This window comes from Nycticebus coucang, chromosome 15 (assembly GCF_027406575.1).
Source record: "Nycticebus coucang isolate mNycCou1 chromosome 15, mNycCou1.pri, whole genome shotgun sequence".
Taxonomy (NCBI): Eukaryota; Metazoa; Chordata; class Mammalia; order Primates; family Lorisidae; genus Nycticebus; species Nycticebus coucang.
In genome coordinates this window covers 71,546,861-71,559,530 of record NC_069794.1, presented here as the reverse complement: position 1 = coordinate 71,559,530, position 12,670 = coordinate 71,546,861, and positions in this window count along the sequence as shown.

The following is a 12,670-nucleotide window of genomic DNA, read 5'->3' as shown; positions in this document are numbered from 1 at the left end:
TCCTGTCCAACTAAGATTATGAACAAGACAAGGATTTCTACTCTCATGACATCTATTCATAATTAAACAGAAAGTTACTACCAGGACAAATGGGTAAGAATGATAAATAAAAATCTCTCATATTGGAAGGAAGGAAGTAAAATTATCTCTATATGCTTTGAATATGATGATGTATATAGAAAAACAAAAGGAATACACTAAAAGTCTACTCAAACTAATAAACAAGTTCAGCAAGGTTGTAGGATATAAGATTAATATGTAAACATACGTTGAATTTCTATAATAATTCTATAATAATTTCTGTAATGTACTATACAAACATGAAATTAAGAATAATTCTATTTATAGTAACATCAAAAAATACTTAGGAATAAATTTAACAAAAAAGTACAAAATTTTCACTCTGAAAACAATAAAACATTCTTGAAAGACCTAAATAAATGAAAAAAAATTTAATACTTATTAATCAGAAGACTTAATATGTTTAAGATGGTACATTCTCTACAAAAATCCCTATGGCTTTACTTTTTCTTTTTAATTTCAGATTTCACAAGTTGAACCTAGAACTTGTATAAAAAAGCAAGTGTCATATATTTTTTTCTTTCCAGTTTGGTCTTCAAGTCTCTCTCAGGAAAGTGACTATAAACTCTACTCCTGCCCAGTGGCCTCCAGTGGATGTGGTTGTGGATATTTATGTTTGCTTTCCACAGGATGCCTCTTTATGCTGGCAGGCAACCTAATGCTTATGTTGTCAAAAATATATATGACACCTGCTTTTTTATACAAGTTCTAGGTTCAACTTGTCAAATCTGAAATAAAAAAGAAAAAATGCTTAAATTTTGACCCACATTCAGGTGTCCCTGAACTTGGGATAGAAAACTTGTCTATACTTGCAGTCATTCTTGTAGCTTTTGTCTGACCTGTGCCTATTTTATTCCTACAAGATAGTCACTGTCTCTGAGAGTCCTGTCCAGAGCAAAAGTTAGGTTGGAATGTGTCTGTCAGGTGAGACACAGAGGAGGCAATGCAACAAAACATGTAAAATAATAAGCAGTTTATTACTTATAGACACAGAGAGAAGATAGCATGTCTCCACAGGGCACTCTTACCCAGTGGGTGTGGAAGAAGAGAGAGAGTGAGGGACCTGTGGGACAAAGCCTTGTTAGAATTCAGCATGTCACTCAAGCAGGTTCACACAGGAGTTCTAGCTGGTGGGTTTAGAGCAAGCAGCCAGGAGCTGTGTAGAGTAGGGCTGTAATTGAGCAGTAGTCCCTGCAGCAGGTCAGTGTAGTTCATGCAGGGTGTGGGGGTAAGTGGGGTGAGTCAAGCAGGTGGATCTGCCTGTGCCTTCCTTATACAACCAGGAGGCAGTAGTATGTGTTGAATCATAGTAACTACATTGAGGAATTGGGAATAGGTAGAGAACTGGAAACTGTGACAAGGGCAACTGATGTCTGTTTCTGAAAAGAGAAAATCTAATTTATATTCAAATAGATATTGAAGCAACATAAAATCATAGGAACTCACTACAGCAAAGGACCCAGAATAGTCTAAATAACTCTGAAGAAGAAAAGCAAATTTGAAGAACACACACTTCCCAATTGCAAAATTTATAAAGCTATAGTAATTTCTATAGTGTGGTACTGGCATAAAGGTGGGCAAAAAGATCAAAGAATATGATTAAGGGTCCACAAATAAACCCTCAAATTTATGGTCAGTTAATTTCTGAGAAGAGTGCCAAAAACTATTTAATGGTAAATTAAAAATAGTCTTTTAAAGAAATGATGCTGGGACAACTGGATATCACATGCAAAACAAATAAAGTTTGATTCTTGCCTCATAGCATACATGAAAAACTAACTCAAAAATGCATAATAAAACTCAATGTAAAAACTAAAATTCAGAAAGTCTAAGATAAAATATAAGAGTAAATTGTTGTGATCTAGAATTAGCTAATGTCATCTTAGCAGTACAAAAGCAAAATTGACAACAACAAAAAATAGATAAATTGGACTCCTAAGTGAAATATTTTATGATTCAAAGGACACCATCGAGGAAATGAAAAGATAATCACAGAATGGAAGAACATATCTTGAAATCATGTATCTTATGAGAGACTTGTATCCAAAATATATAAAGAACTCTTACAACTCAATAATAAAAAAGCAAACTGTATAAAAATGGAGAAAGGAGCTGAATAAACATTTTTCCAAAGAAGATATGCAAATGACCAATAAGCATAAGTAAAGATGTTCAATATTTTTAGCCATTAGGAAAATGTAAATTAAAACCACATTATGATACCATTTCACACCCAGTAGGATGGCCAAAATAAAAAAAGACAGAAAAAGAACAAGTTTTGACAAGGAAGGGGAGAAATTAGAACCTTCATGAATTGCTAGTGGAAATTTAAAATAGTAGCCACTTTGAAAAACAGTATGGGAAGTATTGGAAAGTCCTCAAAATGTTAAACATAGAGTTACCATATGACCTAGCAATTCTACTCCTAAGAATAAACCCAAGAGAAACAAAAATATGTAAAAATGTGTGTCTACTTCAAAACTTGTACATGAATATTCATAGCCACATTATTCATGTTAGCCAAAAAGTGGAAACAACCCACATTTCCATAAATGAAAAGTCACTCAATGCTATATTTTGTTATTCCATGATATGAAATGTCCAGAATATGCAAATCTATAGAAAAAGAAAGCAGGGCCAGACATGGTGGTTCACGCCTGTAGTCCCACTGCTGTGGGAGGCCAAGGCACGAGCAGGAGTGAGCCAGAGTGAAACCCCGTCTCTACCAAAAAAAAAAAAAAAAAGTTGGGCATTGTGGTGAGCACCTGTAATCCTAGCTACTTGGGAGGCAAAGGGCAAGAGAATCACTAAAGGGAGAAAGGAAAAAAAAAGAAAATTAAAATTAAAAAAACAACTTCAAACTAAGAAGACTGAAAGCCAGCTGGAATTGAAAGCAAAATAAAAAAAAAAAAAGAAAAAAGGAAAGCAGATTAGCAGGTGCTTTGGGCTGGGAGTTCAAAGGGAATGGGAAATGACTGTTATTGAGGGTGTAGTTTATTTCTGCAGCAATAAACAACTTTTTAAATTAATTGTGATTACAATTACACAACTGTATGAATATACTAAAAACCTTGATTTTCACACTTAAATAAGTGGCATACAAATATCTCAATAAAGTTGTCAAAAAATAACTTTAAATTATAGAACAATTCAGTTTATCTATTTCTACATTAGTGAGCTTTGATAGTTTGTCTCTTGCAAAATAATGTGTTCGTTTAATCTAACCATTCTAAATAATTGGCAAAATGTTATTCCTAGTATTTTGTTATCCTGTAAATACCTGTAGTGAGATAAGCATTCTTATTCTTGATTTGGGCAGTTTATATCTTCTCTCTTTTTATCTCGATAAATTTGCCTATCATTATGTTAATTGTACTAATCTTCACAAAGATGACCATACAGTTTCACTGATTTGTTTCATTACGGTTTTATTTTCTATTTAATTAATTTCACTCTAATCTTTTCATTTCCTTTGTTTTTTCTTCATTATTTGGAATTAATATAACTCTACATTTTCTAGTCTGTTAAGATAAAAACTTAGGTCGTTTAGTAGAAAGAATATTAAGATCTTCTTTTCTAACATAAATTTTTAGTACTATATATTTCCCTCAAAGACCTCCTTGTAGCATCATGACAAAAAAGATTTATACTCTATATTGTCTCTTTCATTCAGTGAAAAACATTTTAGTTTCTCTTTTGGTTTATTCCTTGATCTACTGATTATTTAAGTTAGTGATTTAGTTTAAAATATTTAGTAATTTTTCTAGAGATCTTTGTTATTAATTTCTAATTTAATTTTATTACTGTCAACGAATATACTTTGTAGTGAATTGAATTGTACATACATAGAACATGAACTGCCCATTGGTTCTCTGAACATTAGCTGTAAAAGTACTGACGTGAGACATACTGATAGGAGGAAAGGTATGTAAATTTATTTTACATGCATACATTGGAGCCTTCAGAATGAAGACCCAACCCCTTAATGGGATGGAAGGTTATATTCCAACTTGAGTGTACAGAAAGAACATAGGCTCAGAGAATTACCAAAATTAGGTTTTGGTGATAAGACAGGTTATGAGAAGGAGAAAAAAAGAGACTTGGCTAGCAAAGGTGGTCTTGTTATGCAGATGAAACCTCCTAGGTAGGATCTCTCAGAGAGAACAGATGATAAATGTTTCTTCAAGACTTAATAAAGGTGTCAGACTCTTAGTTAATTTTTCTTGGATCCAGACAAGGATCTGTATCATAATTAATGCAGATTCTCCATAGCAGAGAGATTTTTCCACCACAAAAAAGCAGATTTGCAGGGCCATTTCTGTTTCAGCATTGCAAAAAAAAAAAAAAAAAAAAGCCATCTTTTGGAGGCCATCACAAAATATGTCAAGAAACATATTTGGGGATAAAATATTTTTATTTCCTCCAGAATTATTATTCAGACTTATAATCCAGAATATAATCCATTTGGTGAATATTTTTATTCTCTTGCAAGTAATGTGTACTCTGCTATTATTAGGTAGAATACTCTATAGGTACTAATTAGGGCTCATTAGTTTATAGTATGTTTTTGTCTTTGCTAATTTCGGTCTAATTCTTATATCTATTTTTGAGAGAGGGCTGGTAATGGGAGAAAAAACAAACTCTGTAAAATATTTTAAATAGGTTTATTCTGAGACAATGTGTGTGGCTGCAGCAGAGAACCATGCCCGAAAAGTCTTGAGCGAGTGGTCCCAAGGCAGTTGTGTTATACTTTGGTTTTATACATTTTAAGGAGACAGGAATTCCAGGTAAAATCATAAATCAATACACAAAACTTATACATTGCTTTGGCCTGAAAAGGCAGGACATCTCAAAGCAGGGCCTTATGGGTTATTGAGTTATATAGGTGGGTTCAGAGATTCTTTGATTTGTAATTGGTTAAAGAAATAAAGCTTTGCCTAAAGCCTTGGAATGTTTTAAGATAAGGAAGTCTGTTAATCAAAGACAAGCCACAATATACCAACTCAAGTGATATGTTAAGTGAATTGATGGCCAGCAGGTGATTTAAACTTTGCACTGCATGGCTTTAGGTCCTGTTAATAATTTCATATCTTTAGAGTCTATTTCGTCATTCTTATTATCTGACCAACATTAATGCTGGTCAACAATATCCAACAATATCCAAAAAAGAGAGGGTGTACAAATATGTGTCTGCCATTCTTCTCCGTCATGGCCAGGAACTCAGTATTGAGATTTTTCTGGGGTCCCCTTGACCAAGAGGGAGTCTATTCAGTTGGCAGGCTGTTTAATTTAATTTTACTTTACAGGGCTATTAAAATATTCAACTATAGTTGTAGATTTTTCTGTTTCTTTGTGCAGTTCTATCAATTTTTGCTTTGTGTATTTGAGGCTCTGTTTTAGGTATAAAAAAATGTTTGTGATTATTATGTCTTCTTGATACATTCAGTCTCTACCATAATGAAATAACATTCTTCATCCATGGTTATAGTCATGGTTCAGAAAAATACTTTGAGAAATTAGAGCAAGATAATAGAAACAAAAGTAAAATGAAGGAAATAATAGAATAGCATACAAATAATAGAAAGTAGACATACAGCAGAGAAATTCAACAAAGAAATTTTTCTATAAAATTGATAGATTCTATTAGGCTGACCAAATGAAAAACAGAGAAAATACAAATGACCAATGTCAAGAATTAAAAACAAAGGATGTCCCTATAAATTTTATAGATATTAGAATGCTAATACCTTTATGTCAAATGATATTTAACATAAGGAATTGAAATATTCCTTGAAAATACCAGTTTACTAAGAAGTCTTAAATCTGGATAACTGTTTACATAGTAAGGGAATTCAATTGGTAATTCAAATTTTTTTCCACCAGTGAAATGCCAAACCCTGATGACTTCACGATGATTTCTTTGAAACATTTAATAAAAAAAAAATTTTAATTTTTGTCAAAATCTTTCATAAAACAGGAATAGTAACATGTTGTAACTCATTATTTTAGGTTAGCATAGGGACTTATGAGGCAAGAAATTTACAGGGCAATATGTTTAACGTACATAAACATAAAAATACAGTAGTGCTTCATGTACATATTAGTGCAATAGGCCTAGTTCTTTATGGTGACTGCCTCCATGTTGACCAGTTTATTATAGTCCCTTGAGTTCTACTGTATTTGATTGCTCCTGGACTCTTAATGAAACAGAGGACCTGACCATGGAGATGTGGTGACTCTCCAGCCAGAGATCATCATTTGGGGTTGGGTTAACTCAGTGACCAAGTAGAAAGGGACCAACAAGACTTGCTTGATAAGTGAAAATGGTAGCCTGATCCCAGCAGCCTCTTGGTTTGAGATGAAAAAATGACAATTATCCCCTTGGGTAAAATTTCTATTCTCCTCCTTGCCTCCTGATTGAAAGCTCTCGTTCAGTGAGGCCATCAGTTGACTCAGGTTCTCCTAAATGTCTGGGACCCCTTCACTAACAGATTATCTGTATGGAAACTTACTGATGTGTACATAGTTACTACAGCTATTCTGTATAAGCACCAGCTCTGTGCAACCAAGAATTATTTTTACACACTTTCAGGGTAGGTCAAGAATACCCTTTATTTTAGAAGTTTTTTTTAGTACTACTTCTAAGTTATTCCCAGCCTGTGGTCTCTTCCTGATGTTTTGTATATTTCGTGCAGCCTCTCCTATCTGACTGAGAGGAATGCCAAGTGCTCTCCGTCCCATGTTAGCTCTAGAAGTTGGTGCTTCCTGGAAGTTCTTTTCCTGGAAGTGGTTTTTAGTCAGCCTTAATGGGTTTGTTTGCACCCAAATGTATGCATGCAAAGATAGATATTCATTCAAGGCCCAAGGGGGTACCCTGTACAGATGTTCCCAATGCTCTTTATCACTTTCAGTTCTTAGGTGTTCCCCCCTCCCACTTCTGCCTGTTTTAGCCCTTTCTAGACTCTCTTTATGTCTCCTCCACTTAGTGGCATCACTGGGCACTCTGGTATGTCCCTTTTAGTCCTGCAGCTGGAAATTAACCCCAACCAGAAAGCCTGGACAATTATAAATCTCCCCTTATTTGATACCATCCCCAGGAATCACAGCTCCATGTTAACTGTAGGCTAATGTCTGAAAATAGGTTTTTTCTATATTTTGTGTAATTGTCTAGATATTCTTGTTTGTCATAGCAAGAGTTTAATAACAAGTGGTCATTATTCTCAATGATCCTGAAGGTTGTTCTTTACTGTTTCTATGTAATGCTCATCCCTCTCTCTTCAAACTTAAGGGCGGCCACTTTGAGGTCACTTTGTGGTTGGAGACTATCTCCTCAGTGTGGTTTCTTCTACTGGGTGGTGTCCCAGTAGAAGAAACAGGGAAGCTGTTCAACAGGGAAGCTGCCCTTGAGAAGAGCTTGGGGCCAAAATCTTACCTAACTATAAGGAGGCCCTTTGAGAAGAAGCCTTCTTTTATAGTAACATGTTGAGTTCATTTCTCTCATAGAACATTCCTGAAAATTGTAAGTAACAACTGATACCCACCAAAGTCCTGTGATTTTTTTATCTAATTAAAGTTTATTTTTAATTTTTTAAATTTATTTATTTATTTATTTTATTATTAAATCATAGCTGTGTGTATTAATGCGATCATGGGGCACCATACACTGGTTTTACAGACCGTTTGACACATTTTCATCACACTGGTTAACATAGCCTTCCTGGCATTTTCTTAATTATTGTGTTAAGACATTTATATTCTACATTTACTAAGTTTCACATATACCCTTGTAAACTGGATTGTCCTGTGATTTTGTAAATGAATTTCATAAAATTTACAGGTTTTGTCAACACGTTTCCTCTATGATCCGAGGTATTATTAGTGCAGTTCTCATCAAATATTTTGCCACAATATTCTGTGTCCTTTCAGCCTGTACCCAACTAGTGAGTTAGGGCTATATTCATCTTCCATTTCCAAATGCTAGTCAAGTTGTTAGGACAAAGGTAAAGGTTAAGGTAAAAGCTTTAAATAGATGACACCTACTTTTCATTCATCAACTGTCCACTGTTGGTGTTCTAGACTCTACCTTGCTATTTTGCCATTTACAATCTAGGAATTTATCTCATGGTATAAAACTGTTGTTTCACTTCTGGCAACCATGTCTACATTCCAACAAGACCTTGAGATCAAGGTAAGGAGGGAAAAAAGGGAATATTCTTTTGCATTTAAAAAATACATATTAAAAGTTATATATACCATCTTCACTTATACCAAATTGGCCAGAATCTAATTACATTGTACACCTAGCTGAAAGAATGCCTGGGAATTTTTATTTTTTAATGATCAGCTGTGTGACCAGATAAAACTTACACAGATGAAATCATTGGAAAGAGTAGGTATTTGGTGTGAGAAGAAGAATGACCAGCAGCCATCTCACCAGTTTTAGTCAGTATCTTTATGGGACAATAATGCCAAAACAACAATGTTTTATCAGTACTATAAACTTGTTCTGGCATCAGATTTTCATTGGCAATGACCTTAACAAATTTGTCGATGAATTTCTCTACTGTTTCATGATCAACAGATGTTTTATCACCACAAATCTTTAACAATTTAATGCTGGTCTCCTGTTACATTTGTGTAGCCAGCTTGTTGAATATTCAGTTTCCCTCAATTTTTAGTGCCTTATAATAGATCTTTACTTGTTTCATGATTAGCAAACCATTAATTTGCAAGTGTTCACTGTCATACTGAGGGATTCATTCTTTTTATATACAATTAGTATCCTCATCTTTAGCTTTATGCAATGTAATTCAATTTTTAAACTTAACTTCTAGTCATCATTTTCAACATAAACTCCAACAGTTTTCTTTCTATTCCTCAAGTTATAAATGGTGGTAATTCCAACTTCATACTCTTCAGTAAGATTGTTTTACACTTAGACTGCTCTTCAGTTTCTCCAATAGTTTGGCTTTCTATATTATAGATAAACATAAATGCTTTCTATTTTTCTTATCACTGTTGTCCATAAGTACATCCACAAGCCTTTTTGACTTTTTCAACAATAACTTTATACCACAGAGCAGAGAATAAGCAACGTAAACCACAGTGAGTAATGTACACAGGCTTTGGCCCCAGGTGTTTCCAACCTGCACAGGTACCATTTTATTACCTTTTGTGGGAGGGTCTGGGCATGCACAGAAAAGCTTTATTCTAGTTGAAGGGGACTGGGAGCCCTTTTTTACCTCCTTTGTGGACACTGAATAAACTGTGTATGGTGCTCTTGCATTTTGACTGAAAACCATCATATAATATCAAGTGTGGAATTTTCCACTTGTAGCATAAGGTTGGTACTTAGAAATTTTTTTGGGGGGTGGCGCCTGTGGCTCAGTGAGTAGGGTGCCAGCCCCGTATACTGAGGTTGGTGGGTTCAAACCTGGTCCGGCCAAACTGCGACAAAAAATAGCTGGGTATTGGGGCGGGCACCTGTGGTCTCAGCTACTCGGGAGGCTGAGGCAAGAGAATCACTTAAGCCAAAGAGCTGGAGGTTGCTGTGAGCTGTGACACCACTGCACTCTATGGAGGGTGACAAAATGAGACTCTTGTCTTTTATAGAAAAAAAAATGGACTTTTGAACATTTCAGATTTGAGTTTGGAAGTAAGAATACTCAACCTATATATAGAAATTATTTTTAAGTATTTTATTTTTTATTACTAAAGTTCATGATCAGGTTTTTCTGTATACCAATTTTTCATGTTTGTCTATTTTGTTTTGATCAATTATTCATTTTAATGACAGTTATTCATGTCTTCATTTTTAAGATTCCTAAATATTCTTGGTTTAAAATCTTCATTAGACTCTTCTATCCAATCAGTTTCATCTGACATAAACTAATGTTGCAATGGTTGAGTTTTTGTATGTTTCTTTGTCCATTAGATTTATTGATATATTCTGGAATTTGGACTTACAATCTCATTTAGGTATAAAGATATTTGTGTTTATTTACTTGCTTTTCTTTTTTTCATTTTCTAGAAGTTCTTCTATTTTATTTTCGTTTTGATCTGGCCCTCCTGAAGGAGGTCTGATGGTGTTTATTCTGATCTATGGTGATTTGGGGTATCACAGGTTTAGCTTTGGAAGTAGCTGATGGTTTACCTCAGTTCGTGATTTTAAGGCTAAATCTTGATTTGTCTCCATAGGCCACAGGTCTTTACAAAGTGATACACCAAGGGAGCAAATGGATTCCAACTACTGGCCCAAAGTAGTAAGCCCAGTCCTAGTCCCATCTCTCACATGGCACTATACAACTCCACTAATGCCAGCATCATAGGCCTCACAACTTCCTCTGATGGCTTTGAGGTTTAGAAGGAAGTAGACTAGAGCATTTCCCTCTGACCCCCACCAAAAGACCCTGTCCATGAAGGTTATTTTCCACTTGTAGAATATAGCTGTCTTGATAATTACTTCACTTTTACATATTGTATTTTTGTATCTTATTTTTATATAGTTTGGAGTAAAAAAGATATTTTGGAAGCCTGTACATTCACTATACATAAATCTCATTGCTTTATTTGAAAGTCTTTTTCAATTTTTAGTAATCAATGTATAATGGAATAACAATAGACTTGCCCTTTTGGGGGGCCCAACATGGTTTTATTTACTGCATATCTCATTTCCTTACTGCCTTATTTTTTACCACAAATTATAATTTCTATTATTTTGCATTAATATTTCTCAAAATATGCACACATATAAACATTTACATACTTTCTTGTTGGTTTGTACTTCTGTTGTTTGTTCAAGATTCAATACATGCCCTAACTTCTTTTGCTGGTTTGTACTTCTACTGTTTGTTCAATATTCAATACATGTCCTAACTTCTCCAGATGTCTTTCCTGACCCTCAAGGCTGATAAAAATGTTCTCATAGAAGAGCTGAGTATGATGAAAATATTTGAAATGGTATATAAAACCAGCACATTGTACCCCATGATTGCATTAAAGTACACAGCTATGATTTAATAAAAAAAATTAAAAATGTTCCCAAAACACTCATTTAAAAGTAATTACCACATTACCTACTATAAATTTTGATTTATGTAGACTCAAAGCAGATAAAGTGTCTTCAAAACAATGGCCAAGTATTATTCATCTTAACATATTTTTAGGTATATTAATCAAAATAAAATAAAATTATGTTTGAATAAATTAGCAAATGAGGGTAATTATTTAAGAAAGCACAGCCTCAGATAGAGAGGTAGGAGTTCTGATTCACTCATTATTGTCTTTATCACTTTTTGTACAAATAAATTTTTCTTATAGAGACTCAGTATTTGGTTTGATTTGGTTTGGTTTTTTTATCTGTAACAATGAGGAAGTCACACTCCACACTCTACTAATGTTACTACCAGATCTAAAACTCTATACACAGAAGTTGGACAAATTACATTTAGTGTCATCTCATTATACACAAATTTAAAAATACTTTAGAACACAGGGTAATATATGTAGCATCTAAATATAATTAGTTTAAATGATACTGTCAAACCCAGCTCCGGCCGAACTGCAACCAAAAAATAGCCAGGCATTGTGGCGGGCACCTGTATTCCCAGCTGCTCGGGAGGCTGAGGCAGGAGAATCGCAGAAGCCCAAGACCTGGAGGTTGCTGTGAGTCCTGTGACATCATGGCACTCTACCGAGGGCGGTAAAGTGAGATTCTGTCTCTACAAAAAAAAAAAAAGTTAAAAATATAACCCTTAAATAAATATAAAGTAAGTGCATGACAAAAAGTATTTAACTTACTAATGAGAGAACTATCATGACACTAAAACTGGTTCAATGAAAATCAAAAAGATACTTTCTATTTTTTATCATCTTTCTATCCAGCTTCACTGAAAGAAACAATTACTGAAATAAAATCATGGAATTGCATACAAAACTGATAAGTATCCTATAGGGAATTTAACTCTGTTTCTTTTTACTAGATAGAAATTATTTATATTTTTATGCAGAAAAATTTACAAAGTAAGATGTCACTTGCAGAGTTGAGAATGTAAACAACAGTAAATGATAATTCAATCAAAGGTAGGTTCTTCCCAAAGAATAAAATAATCTTTGGCAAGTGTGCTAAACAATGCTTTAGGACATGTTCTTAATTTCATACCTTAAATTCAAGTTTTGTGTATTTTTAACAACATTTGCCCAACTCTTTAAAAGGAAAACCTCATTTTAATCCAGGAATGCATATGTATATCTCAATTCCCTAATATTTGATTCAAAAATCTTAGATATACCAATTGACTTGATCCTTAGAAGTGATGTATTTCCAAGTGTTTTATGCATTAAAAGACTTTTCTCTTTTTCTTTTTTTTTTTTTTTTGCAGTTTTTGGCCGGGCCTGGGTTTGAACCCACCACCTCCAGAATAAGGGGGCTGGCGCCCTATTCCTTTGAGCCATAGGAACCACCCTAAAAGACTTTTCAAATGACATCAAAGAATTGCTATGGGACAAACTTGTAATTTTTTTTTATCATATCTAGGTTTTATTTTTAACTGCTATGTTATTTTAACATGAATGTCTGGTAGTTTGAGAA